This window comes from Perna viridis, chromosome 3 (assembly GCF_037379345.1).
Source record: "Perna viridis isolate PV_CMFRI_1.1 ecotype Kerala chromosome 3, ASM3737934v1, whole genome shotgun sequence".
Lineage (NCBI taxonomy): Eukaryota > Metazoa > Mollusca > Bivalvia > Mytilida > Mytilidae > Perna > Perna viridis.
The window spans coordinates 32,998,214-33,024,593 of record NC_142447.1 but is presented as its reverse complement, the minus strand read 5'-3'; the positions used below and the strand labels follow the sequence as shown (position 1 = coordinate 33,024,593).

The 26,380-nt window shown below is 36.1% G+C and overlaps 2 long non-coding RNA genes across 3 annotated transcripts in view; one reads left to right on the top strand and one right to left on the bottom strand.

The window, feature by feature from the left end:
* The window catches only part of LOC148621925 (uncharacterized), a 31,279-nt gene extending 11,998 nt beyond the window's left edge, over nt 1–19,281 (bottom strand). For both annotated transcript variants that reach the window (XR_015921277.1, XR_015921276.1), the window contains exon 1: nt 18,882–19,281. This is a non-coding gene — a long non-coding RNA (uncharacterized LOC148621925). The remainder of the gene's footprint in view (nt 1–18,881) is intronic.
* Nucleotides 550–25,492, top strand: LOC148621924 (uncharacterized). Its single transcript, XR_015921278.1, has 3 exons — nt 550–1,027; nt 23,636–24,185; nt 25,034–25,492. It is a non-coding gene; the product is annotated as an uncharacterized LOC148621924 (long non-coding RNA).
* The last annotated feature ends 888 nt before the right edge of the window (nt 25,493–26,380 follow it).

Genomic DNA, 26,380 nt, shown 5'->3' with positions numbered 1-26,380 from the left:
TCTAGAGACTTAGTATCATATTTCAGAATGCTGGATTTCTTTTTTGCTCTTAACATTCTGAAAAAAAAAATATATCAGAGACACTTTATTTTATGAATATTGGATCCCTTAACCGATGTCTGTTTTTTTTCTTCAAAAAACACTTGGATCATACTAAAACCTCGTCGTCTGAACCCTAGAATGTTCCAAATTTAGAAGCAAGACTCATCGAGATAGCTACTTGTCAGATCTTACCTCCACAGGGTCGGATGTGTAGTTAATAATATATATTTTTTATACTTTCTTTCAAAATAATCGTAAATTACAAGTATATTAAAATATTTCTTTCAAAAGAGTATCTGTGATTTCCGTAAGTTCATCGGCCTCTTCCGTAGTTAAAAGTTTTAGTTCGATGCCCTCTCTACCGAAGTTTCAAGCAATAAATACAACGCTACTAGAGTCTTTTTCTTTCTCTTTTTCTATGATTTCACAAATAAGTTTAGCTATACTCGGCGTCACATAAATAACATACTGTTAAAATTTGAATAAAAATATTTTCTACGACTTTATTGACACCTACCGTCGTTTAAATTGTCTTAAATGACTTGCTCATTCGTTTAGCCAAACGGCTTCTCCCTAAACAAGTCGCTTATTAGCTTAAATCATGCGTAACAAATCCTTACGGGAAAATCCCATACTAATATCCGCCATGTTGGTTTCTACGGGACGATTTGTTTACAAACGAAGTTCGCAAGTTCCTGTCGAACTCCGGTGACAATCGTCTGCTTGATCAACTTCTCGGTATTGTACGTTGTTCGCGTAAAATAAATCCGAGATATCCGAAATAACGCCGAAATGCATTCTGGGTTCTTCGGTTTATGGACAAACCATTTAAACGTAAACAACATCTCCTAGCAACCCGATCACTGTAAACATGGCCGACTTTTTACAATGTAAATATTGGCACAGGAATTTAACGATTCAATGTTTAGGGAGAAGCCGTTTGGCTAAACGAATGAGCAATTCATTTAAGACAATTTAAACGACGGTAGGTGTCAATAAAGTCGTAGAAAATATTTTTATTCAAATTTTAACAGTATGTTATTTATGTGACGCCGAGTATAGAGGTTCATGCTTTGTCAATAATTTCATTGCTAAATAAGCAACTGCGTCATTGTCGAAAAGCCATTCTTCTATTAAACATTGTTCCAATTTTATTTGGGCAATCGCGTTTAGTAAATTTACTTTCATTCCATTTGCTCTGTCAGAAAGTTTTCTACACATGGACATTCTGTAAAGATTGATTGATTGATTGATTGATTGATTATTGGGGTTTAACGCCCGAGCAGCAATATTTCAGCTTTATTCAGGCAATGAACATGAAATGATGATGAAATGAAAAATGGGATGGGACACAAGGACAATAGGGTCGACAAATTTTGATTGCCAGAAAATAAAAGGGAGAGATGGGTAGGGTCGGGCAATTTAGCCTCCTGTGGTAGAGCGTGAAGGTACTTACTCCTATTTAATACAACAGCAGGTTTCTTTAATGTGCGAGGAACGTGGCATCTTGCCCAACACGGTGCACCACTATGGTTTGCGGTCAGGTTTTCCGTATTATAGCCTGACAAATCCAGCATTGAACATGCCAGTGTTATCCCATTCCGCCACCTGGGACACACAACCCCGTTGCTCTGGGCAGAGCACCCTAGCCCCCGGCACTATGGAGTCGCCTTTTACGACAAGCTTAGCGCTGCTGTGGGCCTGTTCTTTTGACATACGGAACCGTCCGGTGAGAAAAGGGTAAGGTAATTTTTTTCCCGTTTCAAAATTGAATTTGCATCCGATATTCCTTCCTAATTAACCAATCTTAGACCCTTAATCTTTTGCATTAAGCATATTAAAAAGTATGCTCAACCACACTAGCTTGAACAAATAGTTCACTGTATTTATAAATCTCTTCTTCCAAAAAAAAAAGCACGAAATAAAGGACACTGTAGGCACACTGAAATTTGCCTCTTATTTTCACATTCACTTCGAACTTGTCGAAAGTCGAAATCATTCGAGTACATGCTTGAGCCAAATGCGAACACTTTGATTTCTCAATAGTTTCCTTAAAAGTGTCTCAACTATTTTTTTCACAATTTTAACACTGCACCTACGCCAGCGTTTTGTTTCAACTCATACTTTTATTCTATAAATAGCCACTATTACTCTAATCTTCTAGATAGGACTTGGTGACTTAAACAAAAGCTGTTTGAATAAGGATATGTTGCCCATAGATAAAGGCCATCGACATAAGCTGCTTGGTCGATATGGAATGTTTATTTCTAATATGGTAAACTGCGAATCTATACTTTTAGCAGTATTACTTTTTAACGAACTGTAAGATGAATGTTTTGCAAGAGGTAGAAACTGCCCACTCTCCTGGCACTATATATTTTACAGAAACTCACTGAAGTTACCTTTCTTTCGCCGTAACCATTTTCTACTTTTCTACCAGTTTATATGACTTATTCATTATACAAATAAGAGTTAAATGTCTTACCACGATTGCTGCTAGAAAGACTAGCGGTCAAGATGTTCAATTACTCAATGACAAACCAATTGTTAGTATATAGAAAATCAGCGATAGAAAACGCATAATTTTTATATCTTTTTCAAGTCAACATTTACTGAAACTGCAGTGTGTAAATGTAATTTCCGTGAACTCCGCCAAGTAGACATATTTATAGGTATTTATTGTTGCTGTTCATGTAAAAAATGTTTTCTCAATTTGGTATAGTTTTCTACAAAATAGTAAAATATTGCGTTTGATAATAATGTTATATCGTTTCTTTTGTTGACTAGTACATATATGATTATAATTTTTGTATTGTAAATATTTTTTTTATTTTAGTCTTCAATATCAACTGGCTTAGTCCACAGCTTGTCCACAATGATTTTACAGGATTGATTGATTCATTATTGGGGTTAAACGCCCAAGCAGCAATATTTCAGCTATATCCAGGCAATGAATATGAATGATAAAATGAGCATGAAATGATGATAAAATGAAAAAAGGGTCGACAAACTTTGATTGTCATAAGAAAAAAGGAGGGATGGGTAGGGTCGGGCAATTTAGCCTCCTGTGGCGGAGCACAAAGGTTCCTAGTCCTATGGAATACCACAGCAGGGTTCTTTAACGTGCGAGGAACGTGGCATCTTTCCCAACACGGTGCACCACTATGGTTTGCGGTCAGGTTTTCCGTATTATAGCCTGACAAACCCAGCATGTAACACGCCAGGGGTACCCCATTCCACCACCTGGGGCACACATCCCAGTTGCTCTGTGGGCAGAGCGCCTAGCTCCCGGCTAGGTTTCTGAGCACTATTTAGTCGCCTTTTACGACAAGCTTAGCGCTGCTGCAGGCCTATTCTTTTAACACCCGGACCTGCACGGGGCTCTGTGGGCAGAGTGCCTAGCCCCCGGCTATTCTTTTGACATCCGGGTCCGCACAAATTCAAAGATTACCTTTACAGATGGCAATATCATCTCGGATAGTAACCGACTGACATATGTCCTTACCATGCTAACGATCAACGATGGCTCCCTGACACTGCGACCTACGACTTTTAGATTAAGTACTCTGGGGTATACGGATTCTTGCTGTGAAAATTTGCTAAAAGCATCAGCTGCAGTGTTAATATTCCCTGACTTTTAGATTAAGTACTCTTCAGGGAATATTAACACTGCAGCTGATGCTTTTAGCAAATGTTCACAACAAGATTAATTCAACATCAGCAGCAACTCTGTTAAAGTATCTGTAATTCAGCTACCATTGTATGTTTGAACGGCCGACCGGGACCTAAGGCTGCCAGTAGATGTTGCGTTTTGTGTAAGAAGGAACAGTGCTGGATCAAACTACGTTAGGGGTATTCAAAACCGACTGGAGTATGATCACAAACTTTCCACAGAATCGTCAAAGAAATATCATCAACGTCACAAGAAGTACTAAGACTCAAAATCAAGGAGTATCTGTTACCACAGGAGATCTAGTACTAGTGAGGACCCTATCCTTGCCTAAAAAGCATAAGCAGGTTGATAAGTGGCAACAGGACTCGGACATCGTCCAAATTCAGCCGAATCCAGATATCTAAGGAGAATGCAAAAAGTCGGGAGCGAAGACTACGTAGGAATCAGCTGTTATAACTGAGACATATAATGGAACCTTCTTGGCCGGTAGCGTAGAAGAAACCAACACCGAACCCTGTACCAAGAATCATCTGAAGAGGACATATTTGAAATCGTGGTACTGGAACAACAGATTAACATGACCATTACTGCGGAAGCTGCTCAGCTGGGAATACAACAAACCAGATTGTAAGTGACGGTGCTGATGGAACTGGATTGGGACCTAAGAGGACGCCCGTTTTCAGAAAACTTTGTCAGATCAGCACGATGACGCACCTGGGACAGAGTCAGATGTCACTTCACATAGAAGTAGAAGAAGGCATTTATAGGAGACGACAGTAAATAACAGGAGGAACTTTTTATGAGTCGTTAATGTTCAAGAATTCGTTGATCAGCATGCACTAGAAGACCGCCGAATTTACTTGTGGAAAAAGAAAACTTTACTAGTCGACAAGAAGCACAGATTGGTCCCAGAGCTTAAGATCTTTGGCTGAAACATATTTATTAAAGGGAATGCAAACTGAAACAGCACACACCATTTTAGACAACATGAAGACTTCAGTACCGCAACAGAAATGACGGGTCGTCATTTCATGGTTTTGGGGAGTTTGCGATAGTCAAACGCGATTTTTTGCCTTCAAAATGAAAAATTCAAGTGGCAAATATACCAACATCTCCAGCTATCAAATAAGCTTCTTATACAGGGGTATATTCAGCCTTTGCCTATATTATATCTTGACCTACACTTAGAAATCGATGGAAAAGGAAACCTATTGACCAAACTTTACGACAAACGTGATGACTTTTCATTCAGAATTGTCAACTTTCCTTACATCTCTGGCAACATCCCTTCGGCTCCTGCGTATGGAGTGTTCATATCACAATTCATACGTTATGCCAGAGCTTGCCGAAACTAGGCTTCTGGAACAGGGTTATGTTGCTACAAGATTGAAGTCATCACTACAGAAGTTTTATGGTCGTTATCATGAACTCGTGGATCGTTATGGTGTATCCATCAGCACCATGAAAACTGATTTATTCAACGGGTCATAGTTTTCCTTCCCTCGTTTGTCTACCCCGGACTTGACTTTTTATGAGCAACTCGGCGGGTGTTTCTAGAAAAGCATAGGACGCTTACCCTACCGGTGCACCTGGTCCGTGCTCCCAGTTTTTAGTTTGTATGTATGATTCTAGTTACTTTATGTTCTTTGTTGTGTATGCCTGTTTTCCATGTCTGGTCTTTGTCCCTGGATTACATTCTTCTGATTACCGCTATAACCTTGGTTCCCTTGATTACACTTTATCACAACAAAGGTTTAATTTGAATGACCAATATGTTTCTTTTTAACGGATGAGACAATATATAATCTTATATAAAATTTCCCGTCTTACCGGATTGACAAAACGCGGAACTTGGCTCCAACCGGATTTTACTCACTTGCAATGTGATTTGTATAGCTGGCAGAGCAAGACATTATTATCCTTAATTATAAGGAATACCCGGTGTCACACACCTGGTGTTGGAATTCATAGTGCCAGTATTTTAGTATTTTGTGTCTACTGCCTTGATTTTCTTTCCTTCATTTTTAAAATTCTTAATTGATTTTATTCGGTTATCTACATTATGTATGTGTGTAGTCTCCGTTTCCTGTTTTTTTTTACGTTTTGGTATGTGTCTGTATATCGATGTCTCTGAATTTTCATTTTTGTCGCTGGTAATGTCCGAGGGATGATATTCCTTCGCGCCTATTGCTCTTCTTGTTTTCATCAAAATCCATTAAAACACAAGAAACGATTAAAAGGAACAGCAACAACAAATAGCATAAAGGAGTTGAACAAAATAAGAAAATAAATATTCCCTCGGCATACTTTCTGAGAAAATAAACAAAAAAAGAATAAATGAAAGCTGACTTAATCGGGTTGTTAAAGAAAAAAATCACATTTTACGTCACTAAGGGTGTTAATCACTTTACAAGGAAGTATATTTAATATCCCTGCCTGACGAAATTATGGAATTAGGGTATCTGTTGATCTAATGATGAGAATTTACCACCACGAGTGAAGTTTTAATCCAATATAGATGTAGATCAACTATTTGCACTCTTCACCAATTAACAGTATTATCATATCAACATTGAAACTAATATGATCAAGTTAAATGTTCCCTGGGATAATTTTCTTGTTGAATTGGGTTCATGGTTCTATTGTCTCAAAATCATTATCAAGTATATGTGTATTCATATTTTACAGGATAGAAGTCTGCGTCATTTAACTTCATAGTTCTATACAAGTAAAAATATAAATTAATTTGTAAAAGATGTCATACTTCATTGTGGAATAAAAGGTGAGTGAAAATGTCCAGCGAGAAGTGACCAAAGCAGTCGATATTTAAATATTCCAACAGCTGTACATTAATGTTTTTGACCAAGTTTGCCACATTAACTTTTTATAAGAGTCTGGTACATATTCATTTGTTTGGTTTGAATTAATACATTTGTGAAATAGCAACGTTGCTTCTCTACTCATTATTTCGTTAATGTTGTCAATTAAAAGCCCATAAACCAAATGTTTATCAGTTTAGCTGTAATTGACTGGTAGTCAAAATAATGGTGTAGCAAAGCCTTAAATATTGAATGACTGGGAAGAATTTTCGGGCACATCATAATCTTATGGGATTAAAAACTATTAATTGAAAGAACAATGATATTTACACAATGCATTTTATATTATGTGATCTAAATTGGATTATATTTACGACAAGTCCCTAATGACATGCAAAGTACATTGTGTTCAAAGGCATTCTGTGAAGAAGGAAAATATGAAAATGCAAATGTGTAACACCGATTAATTTTCATTTAAAGAGGTTTTGAATATTTATAAATACATTATCTGGATTGTTGCCGAGAACTTCAAACCAAACAAGAAATAACATTTTTATTTTATATCGGCATAAATACCGAAACAAAAAAAAAAAACATGACAATTCGAAATTCATGACCATTATGTAACCTAAGACAGCACACAACACCCGAATGTGTCAACAGGTGCCAACAATGGATCAACGAAGCTTTCATTGGAATAGGACATGTCTTAGGACGCACCTTTTCCCCAAGTCTTGTCAACAAAAGTCTCCTAACTTAAGATATGTCCTCAAGTTAGGATACCCTGTATACGTTCATCTCTTAAAGAGGAAATAACATTTGAAGTGTATTTAAGGCCGGTGATAAGCAATTAGATTAATATTTTCACATTCACTGTTCACGGTATTTACTTCAAGGCAAATATTCACCTTCTTTTGTATCTTTGGAAAATAACATAAGATACACCGTTAAATATTGTTGGCCTTTTCTTTTTACTTCAATCAATATAATTTGAATGTACACTTTTTGGGTTTGTTCTCTTAATTACGTGCATTATGTGTTTAATTACTTGTGAAATTAAAGGTAATGATATCGAGTGGACCTCTGCTTGAATCTTTAATGTGTATCAAAATGGTCATAGGTAAGTATTGGTTTTAAATTGTACTATTAAAAGCAAACATTTCATTAGTTTGTTGTAGAATTTATCCTTGTTCTGTATATATTATAAATTTGATATATACAATATAACCCCTTTTCAATATATTCACCATTCAGTTTTTAATAATTGAATGGTTTAAAAGAAGAACTTTTTAAAAAGAAAATCTAACATAATATCATAAAAATGTTCCACTGAAAAGGTTGGTTTGGTGAGTGCAAAACGAAAGTGAAAGTAGGGAAAATGGCTATTTATAGTTCAAGACTACTTTTCTGTCCAATCTTCGTGGACTCACCCTATTTTCTTTGCGGGGAATTATTTTTTCACATGTCCTTAGAAATGCTACATAAGTGAAAGTTTTATTGAATCAATTTACATATTTTTTAAAAAATCCTAAAAATATGCACTTCACTATAGAAGTCTATGGGAAAATTAATACGATACTGAGACCATATCATAATACCTCCCATCTTAGACGGGCGTATAAAAATGCACATTTTAATTTTACAAAATTAACTCTTGAACTTCATCGGCTATTTACTACTTCTTGATTTATTTTCATTAATAAAAATCTTACTTTTTTTAATATCTAACCAGGCAGCCCGGATATTTTCGTTCCACAAGTTTCTGTATTGAGAGAAACTTGTGGCACGAAAATATTATTCTGGCTACCAGGTTAGATGCGGGACTAGGTCTGACGTCCAACGGCCACATCAGCCGTTAGCTGCGAAACGTAGCTCCAACTATTTTTGTTTCTTTTGGTATTTTTGAAACTTTTATCGTAAAATCGAAAATAAAAGATCAAGAGCTACGATTTAGCAGCTAATCAGCCATAGGACTTCAGTGTAATCTCTGACTACTGCGTGCTGTTCTAATTCGTTGAAGGTCAATCTCAAGAAGACATCTACATGACCCCTACAATAAAAGATATTTAAACTATAGGCATAATAAAATCCGTATCCAATATTGTTTGCAACAAGTGCAATTTAAATAGATGCCTTGAATATCTGTTTCACCGTGACGTAAAATTATCTAAGATATTTGTAACGCGTTACAGGCATTAAATGATTGATTGCTTGTTGGGGTTTAACGTCCGAGCAGCAATATTTCAGCTATATTCTGGCGATGAACATGAAGTGGATGATATAATGAACATAACATGATGATGAAATGAAACATGGCCCGCGACCAAGGTTCTGAGCACTATTTAGTCGCCTTTTACGACACCCGGACCTGCACGAGGCTTCAGGCATATTTCCGCATATCAAACACTAATTTATGCATAGAAAAAAAAACGCTTATTCATGCGTGAAACATAATCTACAAACCCAGGTCTATCGAATCATATCTAAAAGTATGATTTTTATTAATTAAAATAAAACCTGAGATAGTAAATAGCTGATGTTTAAGTAATATTTACTGAATAACACACAGCATCTAATATAACCACCACTTATATGATCTTGAAAGAGTACTCAAGGGAACCAAGGTTATAGCGGTAATCAAAAGAATGTAATTCAGGGACAAAGACCAGACATGAAAACAGACATACACAACAAAGAACATTAAGTAACTAAATTCATACATAAAAAGTAACAAAAGCAAATGAGCAACTCGGACTCCACTAAAAACTGGGAGCATGGACCAGGTGCACGGGTGGGGTAAGCGTCCTCTGCTTTTCTAGAAACACCCGCCGAGTTGCTCATTAAAAGTCAAGTCTGGGGTAGAGAGACGAGGAAAGGAAAACTGACTCGTTGAATAAATAAGTTTTCATGGTGCAGACGGACACACCATAACGATCCACGAGTTCATGATGACGACCATAAAACTTCTGTAGTACTGACTTCAATCTTGTAGCAACATGACTTTGTTCCAGAAGCCTATTTGTTAGAGTTCTAGCGCGATACAAAAGTCTGCGTAGTTTCGGCAAGCTCTGGCGTAACGTATGAGTTGTGATATGAACTTGCAAAGTGAAATGCCGAGTTCAAGATTAAAAGAGTAATCAAGGGAACCAAGGTTATAGTGGTAATCAAAAGAATGCAATCCAGGGACAAAGACCAGACATGGAAAACAGACATACACAACAAAGATCATACATACGAAGTAACAAAACAAATGAGCAACTCGGACTCCACTAAAAACTGGGAGCATGGACCAGGTGCACTGGTAGGGTAAGCGTCCTCTGCTTTTCTAGAATCACCCGCCGAATTGCTCATAAAAAAGGAAGGATGCCACGTTCCTCGCACGTTAAAGGACCCTGCTGTGGTATTCTCTCGGAGTAGGAACTATAGGGCTCCGCCACAGAAGGCAAAATTACCCGACCCTACCCACCACATCCTATTTCCCGTGGCAATCCGAATTTGTCGACCCCATTATCTTTGTGCCCCCATCTCATTTTTCATTTCATGTTCATCGCCTGAATATAGCTAAAATATTGCTGCTCGGGCGTTAAACAATCAATTGATAGGTCAACCAATCAATCAATCATTGATAGGGGTAGTCGCTTAGATTCTGCAACCCAAATAATAAATTTTGAAAAATGTTTTTTTTATGTACCAGAGCTTAACATGCTTAGTCTTGTAATCGTTTTTTTTTTTAAATTGAAATACTTGAAATGTTTTTAGTGTTTTTAGTTTAGTTTTTATAGTTGAAAGTGGACCCGTACAGGTCCGGATGTCAACAGAATAGGCCTGCAGCAGCGCCAAGCTTGTAAAAGGCGACAAAATAGTGCTCAGAACCTTAGCCGGGAGCTAGGGCGCTCTGCCCACCGAGCAACTGGGGTGTGTACTCCTGGTGTGTTACATGCTGGGGTTGTCAGACTATAATACGGAAAACCTGACCGCAAACCATAGTGCCCCGTGCAGGTCCGGGTGTTAAAAGAATAGGCCTGCAGCAGCGCTAAGCTTGTCGTATAAGGCGACTTAATAGTGCTCAGAAACCAAGCCGGGGGCTAGGCGCTCTGCCCACAGAGCAACTGGGATGTGTGCCCCAGGTGGTGGAATGGGGTACCCCTGGCGTGTTGCATGCTGGGGTTGTCAGGCTATAATACGGAAAACCTGACCGTAAACCATAGTGGTGCACCGTGTTGGTAAAGATGCCACGTTCCTCGCACGTTAAAGAACCCTACTGTGGTATTCTCCCTGAGTAGGAACCATAGGGCTCCGCCACAGGAGGCTAAATTGCCCGACCCTACCCACCTCTCCCTATTTCCAGTGGCAACCAAAATTTGTCGACCCCCATTGTCCTTGTGTCCCATCCCTTTTTCATTTCATCACCTTTTAATGTTCATTTTATCACCAATTTCATGTTCATCGTCTGAATATAACTAAAATATTGCTGCTCGGACGTTAAACCCCAACAAACAAACAAACAAAGCAAACCATAGTGGTGCACCGTGTTGGGAAAGATGCCACGTTCCTTGCACGTTAAAAAACCCTACTGTGGTATTCTCCCGGACTAGGAGCCATAGGGCTCCGCCACAGAAGGCTTAATTGCCCGATCCTACCCACCTCTCCCTATTTCCAGAGGCAATCAAAATTTGTCGACCCCATTATCCTTGTGTCCCATCCCATTTATCATTACATCATCATTTCATGTTCATTTTATCATTCACTTCATGTTCATCGCCTGAATATAGCTGAAATATTGCTGTTCGGGCGTTAAACCCAAACAAACAAACAAACAGTTTAAAGTGATAATTAAACAAATACGAATATAAAGATGCCCTCCATTGAGGAAGTAACGTCACAAATTATAACCACTAAATTACTGTAAGGATACAAATTTGACCCTCATTTCCGAGCATAAAATATCAATAGGATGTAAATGTCTCATGTTGAGGTTCTAATGTCTTAACAATTACTTTTATTGTAGAAAACCGGTAATATATTGTAACTACTAAGCTAGACACATTTCTTTTTATCTTAATTTGACATGAAAACATAAATGCTAAACGTAATATTTGTCTTATATGAATGTTATCAAAGCAAAGTAGTTAAATGTATACGTATATGCCCCGTGTAGGTCCGGGTGTCAAAAGAATAGGCCTGCATCAGCGCTAAGCTTGTCGTAAAAGGCGACTAGATAGTACTTAGAACCCTACCCGGGGGCTAGGGTGCTCTGCCCACAAAGCAACTGGTTTGTGTGCCCCAGGTGGTGGAATGGGGTACCCCTAGCGTGTTACATGCTGGGGTTGTCAGGCTATAATACGGAAAACCTGATCGCAAACCATAGTGGTGCACCGTGTTGGGAAAGATGCCACGTTCATCGCACGTTAAAAAACCATGCTGCGGTATACGATATAACTTTGCGCTCCACCACAGTAGGCTCGACCCTACCCATCCCACCCTTTTCCTAGTGGCAATCTAAATTTGTCGACGCTATTATCCTTGTGTCCCATTTCATTTTTCATTTCATCATCATCATTCATTTCATGTTCATTGCCTGAATATAGCTGAAATATTGCTGCTCGGGCGTTAAACCGAAGCAATCAATCATATAATTTAATGTGTAAAAATGTCTGAACAAAACTAATCCAAAACAAATTAACGATAAAAAAACAAACCCCCAACAATAAACATATTGTATTTATAAAATTGCAGGTGCGAGAAAGCAGTACCGCTCACTGTATTTTATTACTTAAGCATATAATTGTGTATACTAGTGATTAAATGTACAAAAACGATATTTTTGGCACCCAATGAAATCATGCTAATGTTTTCGGTTTCAGCAAAACTACTTGGAATGGACGAAATACATTTTCCTAAAATAGAAACTTCAGCAATATAGGGGTATGGAGAGAAAACGGACCATTGTCTATAGTAAATTATGCTTATTTCTTGAAACGACTGCAGATTCCCCATTCCCGTTCTCAAGACTCATTACAGTACTTTACTGCAATAAAAATCCTGGTTATGAATATTTTCTTCACAGAAGGCGACTGGTATTGCAGAAATAAAAAGAGAATTGAAAGATGAAAGTACGACTTTAATTCTTTAAACTTTCCGTCATATCAACTTCGTTTCGTTTCAAAGTCTATAAGACTATTCATAGAGGTACTCTTTTTATACGACGACGACGAGATTTCATTATACATGACAAATACTTTCTTTTTTCAATTCTTTTGTCTACTAGTTGAAGTATTTAAATCAAATTAAAACCCTTTAAAATATAAGAAATGTTGTTGCTGTGGAGATTGACAACATGCATTTATCAGCTACTTGAAACATTTTAAATTCAAGAAATATTATTTTATTTTAGCATGTCAAAATCCCATTAACACTGATAGTAAAACCTGTGATCGACAGGCCAGAACTCGATAGGTTGAAACAAGGAATGCATTTTTGTGTAATGGAATTATCACAAATTGAATAAGCAACTGATGTTTCAGAATAGTTTAACAAATAGTTTTCTGTCAAAAATCAATTAAAATAAATTTAAAGATGATAGAGCTTCACCAAAATGAAGCATTTTAATTGAAATCTAAAACTATGGATAATCTATCATTGCTTCTTAACTCTAAAATATGACGGAAGTTGAAGCTTGCATTAAGTATTTTAGGTTTTGAGGATACGATAAAACTAGTTTTTGAATAATTTCGTTACAAACTTGAAGAAATAGGTGTTGTGGGAGTTCTTTTTGCAAGTGATTGGTTTCCTTCTCTGTTATCTTCTTTCCTTGTATTTAAGAATTACTTTTGTAATTATGTTCCCCAAACGTAGTAGGGAAACACTGATTTTGTTTTTACATTTACAATTTTCTTTGTTGTTAATGCTTTGATCGCTCAATTTTCTATTATTTTCATGTCTACATTACATAAGTAGTAAATCGCCTGTTTCCTCACATGTTTTAACTTGTTTGCAATGACTTCCAATCTCTCTGTTTTCCTTTATGATATTTTTACACTATGAAACGCATTAAATAAAATCGCGAAAGTTAACAACCGCGAAAATTACTATTTTTCCAACATAATCACATTTTTCATGTAGATTTTGTATAATTGTTTTTTACAATATAATTTTAAAACAACGACAAGAACAGAAAAAAAAACCATATAAACAGACGACCCGTGCAGGTCCGGATGTCAAAAGAATAGGCCTGCAGCAGCGCTAAGCTTGTCGTAAAAGGCGACTAAATAGTGCTCAGAAACCTAGCCGGGGCTAGGCGCTCTGCCCACGGAGCAACTGAGATGTGTGCCCCAGGTGGTGGAATGGGGTACCCCTGGCGTATTACATGCTGGGGTTGTCAGGCTATAATACGGAAAACCTGACCGCAAACCATAGTGGTGAACCGTGTTGGGAAAGATGCCACGTTCCTCGCACGTTAAAGAACCCTGCTGTGGTATTCGATAGGAGTAGGAACCTTTGCGCTCCACCACAGGAGGCTAAATTGCTCGACCTTACCCATCCCCCTTTTTCTAGTGGCAATCAAAGTTTTCGACCCTACTGTCCTTGTGTCCCATCTTTTTTTTTCATTTCATGTTCATTATATCATCCATTTCATGTTCATTGTCTGAATATAGCTGAAATATTGCTGCTCGGACGTTAAACCCCAACAAACAAACAAACATATAAACAGAAAATAATGATGATGGGAAATTTGTTATATTGGCGGTGTGACATGTTTAAGAAAATAGCATGAAATGAATTTAAAATCAGTTTGAAAACATAAAAAAAATAGTACATGTTACATTGAAAGTGCATACGCTGTGACTCTAAGAAAGAGCTTTTTGCTAAAATATGATTATATTGTTAAAGCTTAAAATGGAAATTAAATTAAAATATATGGAACAGATTTTATGTAACCTTCTAATAAGCGAATGGAATTAAATCGTTAAAACTGAAGATGGATTCAGTACCGAAAGATTTATGGGAATTTATCACGAAGTTTCTTAATCAAATTCAAATTAACAAAGAAAGTGCAATTCTATAAACCCATCAAAGTTTACAAGAAAACATTTCATTTCTTAGATTTCTTCCCTAAAGTACATATACAACATTCTCCATCATTGTACCAGGGTTTACACATGTTAGTTATTAATCCTTATTTTTATATAGGACTTGTTTTGTTACATTGTGTACGTGTGTATTAAAGATATGCATAGTATGGTTATTGGATTGTGTACGTGAATGTAAGAATTAGGTGGTTGCATTTAAGATCATACGTGAAAAAAATTACAAATTGAAACTGTAGTTGAGGGAGTGGGGTTACTATTAATAACTGAATTTCTGCAGTAAATAGCCATTAAATCTTTAAGTTTGCACACCATTCAAACGGCAAGAATTGTGAAAAGCTCTGAGAGTTGTCTAGAGCGACTACGGTGCGCTCCAGTCACTACTTACATGTATATAGTTAAACCACTACGTTTTTTGAAAATCATCGATGTGTGTAATTAATTTTGGTGTACTCGTGGAACAGTAGTATAAAAAAAACCCAAAAGTACGAGAATTACTAAATTACCAAATTACAGTTTTCAAAACATTTTTTTTTAAAGTTCAACATAGAATTTATATAACAAATGCAACAAACATACATTATGCCATGCACTTGGATTCTGACATTCCTGAATTGTCATTCTACGTTAGACGCTTCGATACTTTTTTCCCGAAATTTGGTGTTCTTGTGCGTACCTTCGAGAAAAATTAGTTATGACGATCCGCACTAAAGATTACACAAAACCTGACCTGTAAAAACATCAGAAAAAATCGATTTTTAACAAAAATATGAAACACAACTGAAAGACAAAAGTATCTTAAATAGTTGCTTTATACTTATATATTTATGTTGTGTTTCCTCTTGTATTAAAGCTGCATTAGCTATCAAATTCGTAATTTTTTTCTGTTTAAATATACCTTAACTTCGAATTATTTCAAATAATTTGTACTTTTCCTGCATAATTTCATTTGATTTGTTTGTTGGGGTTTAACGCCCGAGCAGCAATATTTCAGCTATATTCAGGCGATGAACATCAAATGATAAAATGAAAAATGGGATGGGACACAAAGATAATGGGGTCCACAAATTTTGATTGCCACTGGAAATAGGGAGAGGTGGGTAGGGTCGGGCAATTTAGCCTCCTGTGGCGGAGCCCTATGGTTTGCACTCTGGGAGAATACCACAGTAGGGTTCTTTAACGTGCGAGGAACGTGGCATCTTTCCCAACATGGTGCACCACTATGGTTTGCGGTCAGGTTTTCCATATTATAGCCTGACAACCCCAGCATGTAACACGCCAGGGGTACCCCATTCCACCGCCTGGGGCACATATCCCAGTTGCTCTGTGGGCAGAGCGCCCTAGTCCCCGGCTAGGGTTCTGAGCACTATTTAGTCGCCTTTTACGACAAGCTTAGCGCTGCTGCATGCCTATTCTTTTAACACCCGGACCTACACGGGGTCAAAATTGCGTTTTGACATTGTCTGATTGATCGCGTCTAACTTAAAACCTATAGCATCTAAATACTCTCGAGCGTCTCGTTTAGATATATCAGCGCTGCGTTCTGACTCGGCCTCGTTATCTGCGTTGAAAGGATCGGCGTGTCGTAATACTTTAACTTCACTAGCACTACAAAGAATTGATTTGGGCTTAACCTTAATGACTTTTGCTGTCATGTTACAAACTCGTACCGGAATTCGACACTTACCCTCTTTATTCAACTCAACAACCCGAGGACAAACCATAACACTATCAGGAAATTGACTATCGACACCCTCCGTAACAACTGTAATGGCAGAACTGTTGCCGTTACGAACCACACCTGACAGAGTTTTGCTTGACATTGGCATAAGCGTTATAGGCTTTTTGTTCGTTGAATGGACCAGAATCGAGTTTGTATGTGTAAGTGAACGCCACATTCCATTCCGGCGGAATGTTTTCATATTCCTCGGTATATGATCTTAACATGTTCAGTACATCTGTACCAATAATAACTGGGACATTCTGGTTATATTCAGTATTTAAAATTTCATAAGGCACGGAATCGGTATAGTTTTATTAAGAATAGAGAAAACCGGGAGGCTTTTAAAAATGCGAGTAAACAGGACAAATCGCAAATGAATACGAGTTACAAAAATTATCAGCACAGATTCGAACAAGATTTACGTCTAACCTCCAAGAAAGATTCAAAAAAACTTTGGAAAATTTTGAATCGAGTAAGAAAAGGAGGAACAAATGCTCATAATAAAATCACTATTGAGCAATTGTACGAATACTTTAAATCGTTAAATAAAAATGACGATGATACGGAGTTTGATCCTGATGCTGATAGTTTTAATGTTGATGAAGATGTGATTGCCATTTTGGATTGTCCTATTACTGAAGATGAAATCAAGTTGGCAATTAAATCTTTAAAAAATGGTAAAGCGTCAGGTGACGATGAAATTGTCAATGAATTTATAAAAAGTTCTATTGCCAATATGTTGCCAATATATGTAAAATTGTTCAATATTGTTTTAGATACGGGCTTGATACCTGATACTTGGTTGTCTGGAATTATTAAACCCATATACAAAAACAAAGGTGATCGGGATGATTTAGATAATTATAGAGCAATTTGTCTTACATCCAACTTGGGTAAAGTGTTTACCTCTGTGATAAACACTAGACTCAATAAGATGTCTGATGAATTTCGACTTATATCTGACTCTCAAGGTGGTTTCAGGAAAGGTTATAGTGCACAGGACAATATATTTATTCTTCACTCCCTCATTTCTCTATATCTTTCATCAGGTAAAAAATTGTACTGTGCTTTCATTGATTTCAGGAAAGCTTTTGACACAGTTTGGAGAGTTGGATTATTTCAAAAATTATTAAAAAATAATATTAGTGGGAAAGTGTTTAATGTTATTTTGAACATGTACACTAATATTAAATCATGTGTTAAAATGGGAGAACTTAAAACAGAATATTTCCCATGTGAAATAGGGGTCCGTCAAGGGGAAAAACTCTCTCCTTTTCTGTTTGCCTTGTATCTAAACGATCTGGAAGAGTTTTTGACCGAAAACTCTATTTCAAGTTTACAATATCTAGATACAAAAAGTTTAGAAAATATAGGATTTTATATTAAATTGTTTATACTTCTATATGCAGATGACACTGTAATTTTTGCGGATACACCTGAGGAATTACAAACTGCTTTAGATGTATTTGAACAATATTGTGCAACTTGGAAGCTGACTGTGAACGTTTCAAAAACAAAAATTATAATTTTTTCTAAGCGGAAATCTACTAGAAGGGTACATTTTAATATTTTTGAGCAGAATATAGAAATATGTGATTCGTATACATATCTGGGTCTTATATTCAATTATAATGGTAATTTTTATAAGTCCAGAAACAAACTCGTAGAGCAGGCACAAAAAGCTCTTTATGCTCTTTATTACAAGGTAAATAACAAGTATTCCCATAGATTTGCAATTGAAATTATTTGACTCATTAGTAGCCCCTATTTTAACCTATTCTTCAGAAATATGGGGCTTTGAAAATAAGTCAAATATAGAAAAAATTCAACTTCAATTTTGCAAGAAAATCCTAAATCTGCGTTCATCTACTCCAAATTTTATGGTGTATGGAGAGTTAGGACGATACCCTATTGAAATCAGCATCAAGCTTAAAATGATATGTTTCTGGTTTAAACTTGTAAATAACACAGATAAATTATCTGGTAAATTGTATAATCTTATGTTCAATATGTATGAAAACGGTGATCGATCTTTCAAATGGATATGTTACATAAAATCAGTTTTTGATGATATTGGATGTAGTGAAATTTGGAATATACAAGGGAATGTTAATATCAATTTTCTTAAACTTCTTGTAAAACAGATCTTACAAGACCAGTTCATACAGAAATGGTATTCTGATATTGATGCTTCGTCCAGAGGAAATTTTTATTCGAAGTTTAAAATTGAGTTTCGTCTCGAGCCATACTTACTGAGACTCAAAAAATATCACAGAACAGTTATATGTAAACTTCGAACATGCAATATAAAATTTCCTATGGAAACAGGAAGATGGTACGGAACACCACAACATGAACGGGTCTGCACTTTATGTCGAACAGGTCTGGGGGATGAGTTTCATTATGTTGCTTTGTGCAATCATGATCTTGTAACCGAACTTAGAAATAAGTATATTCCAGGTTACTATACAGCCAATCCGAATGTTAATAAATTGTATGGAATGATAATGTATTGTAACACAAATGTATTGACTAACCTTTCTATCTTCATCGCAAAAGTTGCAAAACTTTTGTAGGCACACAGTAATCCCATATATACATATATTTTTTTTAAATTGTATACTAGTACACATATTGTCACATTAATCCGTTAAACCTATATGAGAGTCTGACTTTCTTTTATAAACGTGTTGTAAAATACAAACCACGTGATATAATTTCCGGTGATGATAAGGCTAAATGTACTTTTGAATTTCAATACATTTGTGTGACAATGAATTAGTGTATTTTGTTTTTGTGTATTTAAAAATATTGTCTGTTGTCTACTCATTTCGTTTCCATTGTAAACTGTATATATATATTCGCTCCTGTTCCGTAGCATGAACTACGGCTGAGTGTTTTTCTGAATAAAGTTGTTCAAAGAAAAAAAAAAAAAAAAAAAAAAAAACTACCAACATAAAAACTGGAACGGTCTCGTTGTTCATGAATGGTACTGTCAAGTTAACCTCTACATAACCTGAATAAGGTAATTTGTCACCAGAAGCTACACTTACGGATATGAGTTCACCGATTTCTTTAACTTTTGATGACAATTTCAATTGCTTTAACATCGTTTCAGAAATCGTCGAAATCATAGATCCACAATCCAAAAGAGCTTTACATAATTTACCATTTATTGTGAATTCGGACTCGTTCGCTGTACTGCCCCGTGCAGGTCCGGGTGTTAAAAGAATAGGCCTGCAGCAGCGCTAAGCTTGTCGTAAATGGCGACTAAATAGTGCTCAGAACCCTAGCCGGGGCTAGGGCGCTCTGCCCACAGAGCAACTGGGAAGTGTGCCCCAGGTGGTGGAATGGGGTACCCCTGGCGTGTTACATGCTGGGGTTGTCAGGCTATAATACGGAAAACCTGACCGCAAACCATAGTGGTGCACCATGTTGGGAAAGATGCCACGTTCCTCGCACGTTAAAGAACCCTACTGTGGTATTCTCCCAGAGTACGAACCATAGGGCTCCGCCACAGGAGGCTAAATTGCCCGACCCTACCCACCTCTCCCTATTTCCAGTGGCAATCAAAATTTGTCGACCCCATTGTCCTTGTGTCCTATCCCTTTTTCATTTCATCATCATTTCATGTTCATTTTATCATCAATTTCATGTTCATCGTCTGAATATAGCTGAAATATTGCTGCTCGGACGTTAAACCCCAACAAACAAACAAAGCAATATTTCACCTATATTCAGGGGATGAACATGAAATGGGATGATAACCTGCACGGTTCTTATTGTAAAATGAAGTGGAATATTAGCCACCATTGGGTACAAAGATGAAATTAAGCAATAGTATTAGCTTGCAGTGTTAAAAGCAAGCAATCACAAAATACGATAGTTTCAAATATATATTAAATTCAACTGGTATCCCAATTGGAAATCAAGAACCTAATAAACTGCTGACATTTCATCGGAAAATACAGCATTTTTATGAACTATATAATGTCATTACGTCAATCTAAATAGTGTTCAGTTGGAAATGTTGAAATTTATTTGCACTAAAACCTGATTTAACAGGTCCATATAATTTGTTTTGTCCAAAAAATAGAACGGAAATGAACACCAGAATTTTAGTTTTTATATTAATGAATTAACGTCTTAAAATTATTTACACAAATTCTGTATTTTGTAATAATGTCTATGATTGAAAAGATATCTTTTAACTATTAAGTATTTTACATGGATCATATTTGTCTTCAGGTTATCGTTGAGTAATAATTTCTGGCTCTTTAATAACAATTTATTAGTATTTTCAATTGACGCTTTAGTACGAAGAAGATCGTCAATTTCAAGAAACAAGAAGAACAATTAATGACCAAATTGACATAAAACCAACAAGCCTAACGTACGTAGAGGAGTAATCAAGAGAACCAAGATTCTAGCTGAAATCAGAAGAATGTGATCCAGGGACAAAGACTGGACAGAAAACAGACACACAACAAAAAACGTAAAATAACCAAAAAAAAAAAATACGTACAAAGCAACCTAAGTAAATGAGTAACAAGGACTCCACTGAAAACTGGAAGCATGGACCAGATGCACCAGTAGTACTTTAAGCGTCCTCTGCTTTTCTATCAACACCAGACGAGTTGCTCATAAAAAGTCGAGTCCGTGGTAGAGAACCACGGATAAACCCACCAGATCACTTTAATTTGAAACGAATATCCGTTGTGATTTTTTACGTCAACAGATAAGAACAAAATAATCTTACCATAAGACCAAATAAAGTATGACATTGATGGATACCGAAGCGCTAATAGTGGGTAATAGGATAATTCAGATACATCAAAATAAAAATGGAGTGAATCAAGTGCTTCGAAAGAGTAAGCATGTACTGCTTCGCCAATGTCATCCGTCACATTTTAGTGAGTAAAATCTGGTGTCATGGCGCAGATATTTAGCTCCCGAAAACTCTGTTAAAGACGTTCAAATTATTACTATTAGTAATGATAATTTGATTTAAAACATTTCATGATGTAAGTAAAATAGAAATAGTGGAAAACTATGCAAACTTACAAAATCGACAAAATAGGTAAGACAAAAACGCCTTCATTCATAGGACAAGAACGGTGGCCTTGAACTTGATAATCTTAAATTAATGTAACTATTCCAATGTCAATAATTTATGTTTTAGAACAGTTAAATCATACGACATGATTTTGTTATGGTACATGTAAGTGAGTCTCACCAAATATCCTGTCTACTGTAGACAACATTTACTGAGAGAGCATAGTGCTATATACAAGCAAACAATGAATAACAAACCCCATCAAAATAACACCGTCATGATTTCAGAGAAAGATTTTTCAGTTCATTTTTTTTATTTTGCATGTGTTTTCCCAAAGATGCCTCTTTCTTTTTATCTTACCTAGTTACAATAAAAGCTCTTCGATTTCATAGATTATTGCCTAAAAAGTTCCCTTACCAACACTTTTTAAATAGATGTTTTGTGTTTGCTTTAACGTCATCGGTTCAGGTGAAATTAATTAATTTTTATTTGCATGACTAATAATAAGTTACTGTTGATACTAATATCAGATTGATAAATTATTTATATCCACTGTTCGGCATAACGGCATAGATTCAATTGACTATTGAAACAAAATTCAGAAACATTTGCGCAATTCGGTTAAGTATAAGTATTTGTTAGAATCGGGCAAAATGTCAAAACGCCACCGATCGGACAATATCATTTCATTCAGGGATGCTCTCTTTCTTTGATAAGACCATTATTTGATCTCTGCACCACTGGATTTGCTCAGAAATTTTTCAATAAAATGTTAGAAAAAATATGTTTCTGATAGAGATACATATATCTGCCCTTGACATGTTCCATTTAAGTGCATTTCGATGAAAATATATTTCAATTTACCAAAAAGATACAGAAAATATTAACTCGAATTATTCAGAATAAGTTATCTGAAGGTTAATGGAGCAATCGGAGATCGGCGGAATTTAAAGACTGATATTATTCGAGTTAGGAAATTTTGTCTTTTTTCCTTGATTCTGATGGTGCAAATAGTCAAATTAAACTTTCAAAGTGGTGGGTTTTCCACACCCACTGCATGATTCTTACAAAGACTGACACTTTAGTGTTTTTCCCACCTTATTTGATATTACCGAAAGGTAAGTAGTTTCGTGTTTTTACTTACATGACATAGTATGCATGGATATATTTAAAGGCAGAAAGAGTTGTAAAATATTAATTTACGTTGTCGTGTGGCTACAAGCAAACGAGTAATTCATTAGGAGATCAAATGGATAAGTTTCTTTACTCGGTGAAGCGCAGTTTTATAGTCATTGATACATGTATCGTGAGCAAGCTGATTTAACATTAAAACATAAAGGACAAAAAAGTACGTTTTCTATGAGAACGTAATAATTCTAAATAATTGAATAAAAACTATTAAAATATTACATCCACTTTGTAAATACATGTAGTAAGCATTGTATGTAAATAGAAGAAATTCAAAGGACGTGGGCCAATTTACGTGTGATTTAGTTCATAAAAAAGTATTTTCATGTTAATACTATCATTAGGCTCTTTAAATACGTTCGAATCCGTTATATATTTAGCCAATTCAGGGATCAAAATAAGCGGTCGCCCAGTACCCCGACTCAAATGGAGTGTGGGCTATTAAATTTGATTTTCCCTTATCCAAACTGGCGATTAGACTGTCGGCTCGCCCTCTGTTGTGAAATTTTCTTTGGTTATCTGTAACTGGTCACTAGTTTGTACAATTTTGACCAACAAACTATATAAAAATATCTGGGAACCAGTCACCGGATTTTTCCCCTTTTTTCCCGTATCGTTTATTTATTTTAGTTTTTATATACGGAAAACCTGACCGCAAACCTTGTTGGGAAAGATGCCACGTTCCTTGCACGTTAAAGAATCCTGCTGTGATATTCAATAGGAGTAGGAACCTTTGCGCTCAGCCACAGGAGGCTAAATTGCCCGACCTTACCCATCCCTCCCATTTTCTAGTGGCAATCTCAATTTGTTGACCCTATTATCCTTGTGTCCCATCCTTTTTTTTCATTTCATCATCATGCATGTTCATTTTATCATCCATTTCATGTTCATTGTCTGAATATAGCTGAAATCTTGCTGCTTGGACGTTAAACCCCAACAATCAATCGAGCAATGAAACTTCAAAGGTGTTATTGCTTCCATTGTTGATGTTGAATTACAGAAGGTGGCCAAATTGATAATTGGCAATAACTTTATGTATCATTTTAGATGGTTCTACGGACTCGATCTCGTGAAATTACAAAATATGTGGTACATAAGAAGTTGTTATGGAGGCAAAATAGATGTCAAGTTCATTGGCGTTGAGAGAGCAAATGCAGAAGGAATAGTAGCTGGATTAAAATGGGTAGTTGATCAAAATTTAACCAATAAAGGAATGATTTTTCAAAAAAGTAGTTCCAGTAGCGGAGCTAGTGTCTTGGTGTGAAAAATTCAGGTGTTGCCCAAATACTAAGAGAGGAGCAATTAGCAATTGTAACATTACATTGCATGGCTCATAGACTAGAATTATCTCTAAAGTACGGAGCAAAGAAGTTTGTTTGAAAAGGCTATATCTGTACTAGCTTTAGGGGTCTTCTTTTACAGAAATAGCTGTTTGAATAGATCAATGTTAAGAAGTTATTAGGCTTTTAAACAACCAGATAGTGGCAACTTGCTTATTCCTTGCAAAGCTGGAGGAACAAGATGGATTGCACACCAAGAGCGAGCAATTACCAACCTTCTTCAGTCTTATAAATGTATTTGTTGCCATTTTGAACAGGTATGTATCGGATCATATTAAAAATTGCTTGTGACATACCCACTTAAAACAGGAATATTTTATTAATTTTTTTATATGATTGGGTAAATGTCATTTGTTGCTACCGTAGGTTAGTATTTACAGATCATGTACATTTAAGTTTTAAGAAATCTAAGGACATATTATGTCTACTAGGTGATTTACTTGCCATTTAGAAGGTTGTCATTACAAGTACAAGGCCGTGGATGCATGGTTTCTAAACAGCACAGTGCAAGGTGTGTTTAACTTTAATTTTAAATACCACCAAAGGAAAAAGTCCAAATCTAAACAATTTAATTTAAGTCTGAGAGTAATCAAGGGAACCAAGATTCTAGCGGAGATAAAAGAATGTAATCCAGGGACAAAGACCAGACTTGGAAAACAGACAAACACAACAAAGGACATGTAATTGTAGTTATATTCATCTAAAGGCTAAGTTGTGTCTGATATTCGCAAACTTGTTAATAGATTTCTAGATTTTTTCCTGTGTTCTGCATTAAATAAGGGAGAAGTTTTTTCCCCAAAAGGATTTTAATGTAAAATGTATTTTTATCATCTAACTTATAAATATGTACAAATTTTATGTTGTTTAATTTTGTCAATGTATGTCAGATGGGGCACGTTTTATTGCAGCATTGATGTAGCTTATGACAAATTGATTTATAATGAAAATATCTGAGCAATCATATTCCAGTCATATAAATCAAATTGGTGGTCCTTTTAATTTTATCATCCATTTCATGTTCATCGCCTGAATATAGCTGAAATATTTCTGCTTGGGCGTTAAACCCCAATAATCAATCATAATTTAAGCATTTTCTTTCTTTAAGGGTCGCCCCGTGCAGGTCCGGGTGTCAAAAGAATAGGCCTACAGCAGCGCTAAGCTTGTCGTGAAAGGCGACTATATAGTGCTCAGAACCCTAGCAGGGGAGAGCAAGGGCAGAGACAGAGAGTGCGGAGCAAGGGCAGAGAAAGAGAGTAAAGGAGCAGGTGCAGAGATCGAGAGTGCGGGAGGGAGGGCAGAGAAAGAAAAGGAAGGAGCAAGTGCAGAGAATGGTAGAGGCAAGAGTAGAGAAACAGAGTGAATGGATCAGAATGAAGGTAATGATATAGAGATGGAAATTGAGGAGGAAGATAGGTTCGAAATGGAGTACCAGAGACAGTGTGAGGAAGATGGTGATAAACGTTGATATGATAGTGATTTGGTTGAAGATCTTGTTTTTGATGGATTATTTGAATTCGCCATAGATTAAGAAACTGATCAGTTGTATATGACTATATGTTATTGAATAAAACTATATACTATGTATTACAGTCCCAAATATTTTATTGCATGCTTTTTAGGCTAGTCTTGTAAAAAAGTCACAATTTAATGAAAAAGTCTGGGCTACCAGTTTTTTCTCTGGGACACAAAATTTTGAAGTTCGGTAGCCCAGCTGGCAACGTTACCAAACCTTCAAAACCTGTTTTGATACCTGAAATTTGTGAATCCCGGGAAAAAAGTTATAACATGAAACAATGAGAATGCATGCGAACTGTATATTGCCGATATGGCAGTAAACAGTTACCGAAAGTAAGAAATGACTTTATAAAAATCTTTACCAAAGCACAAAATGAAAAAAAAAATAGCCTGAGTCGAAGGTCGAACCAAAAAACCTTTACTGTCCATTTTGCTGGTACGACTATCAGATTAATCGGGTTACTGACGCTTGTTTTGTGTCATAACAAGTTATATAAGGTATGGTGTTCAAATGCTTGATGTTTTTGACAAAAAAATACACTTTAAGCTAAAAGCTCATTATTAAACCATCTTACGCAATCATAACTATTATTATTATTATTTTTTCAACCAATCTGATTTTTCACAAAATTGCATTTTTAGTAATACTAAGTGTTTTTTCTACGATGAAGGATGTTGAAGATCCCATTTTATTATTTAATGAAAGACTGACATCAATTGCTAATAAAACAATACCTAAAACCTCGACAAATCCAAAAAGGCCTAGTAAACCATGGTTTACTGATAAGTGCGACAAAGCGATCGAAGAACGCAACAAGGCCCATCGCCGGTTTGACAAAAATCCTACACCAGCAAATCTGTCAAACTTCCGAATATTTCGAGCAAAAGCTCGACGTACATGTAAACAAGCCAGACGAACCTCTTGGAAAAATTTTGT